Raw genomic sequence first — 441 nt, forward strand, 5'->3', positions numbered from 1 at the left:
CAGTGCTAGAGGTCCCTTCGAAACTCTTGGGTTTGCCCCCTCTCTCTCTTTTCCTCTCTCATTGAGCTCCTTGTTTTCTTTTCACTATTGCCTAGTCTCCTCTCTGATTTGACCGTCGGAGGGTCTCCGTCGGAGCCGCCTCTGATCAGTGTGGATTTTTTTTTGCAGGTGCTCGTTCCCGACGACGAGACGATGAGGGGATTGGCCGCAACAACATTAAATTTATTTTGTCATCCCATATTATCCCAACCAAACGACGCCGAGTGTACTCTGGGCCGATTGTTAAATTTATCTGACAATAAATTAAATGGGCCTCTAAAAAATGCCTGGTATTTATTGTTCTTTTTTGACCAATCATTTTTTTTGATCGTATTCCTTATTTTTATATCAAGTATAATGATTTGACATTAAATTTATTTTTCCCTCCCATATTATCCCAAC

This window comes from Elaeis guineensis, chromosome 6 (assembly GCF_000442705.2).
Source record: "Elaeis guineensis isolate ETL-2024a chromosome 6, EG11, whole genome shotgun sequence".
NCBI classification, from domain to species: Eukaryota; Viridiplantae; Streptophyta; class Magnoliopsida; order Arecales; family Arecaceae; genus Elaeis; species Elaeis guineensis.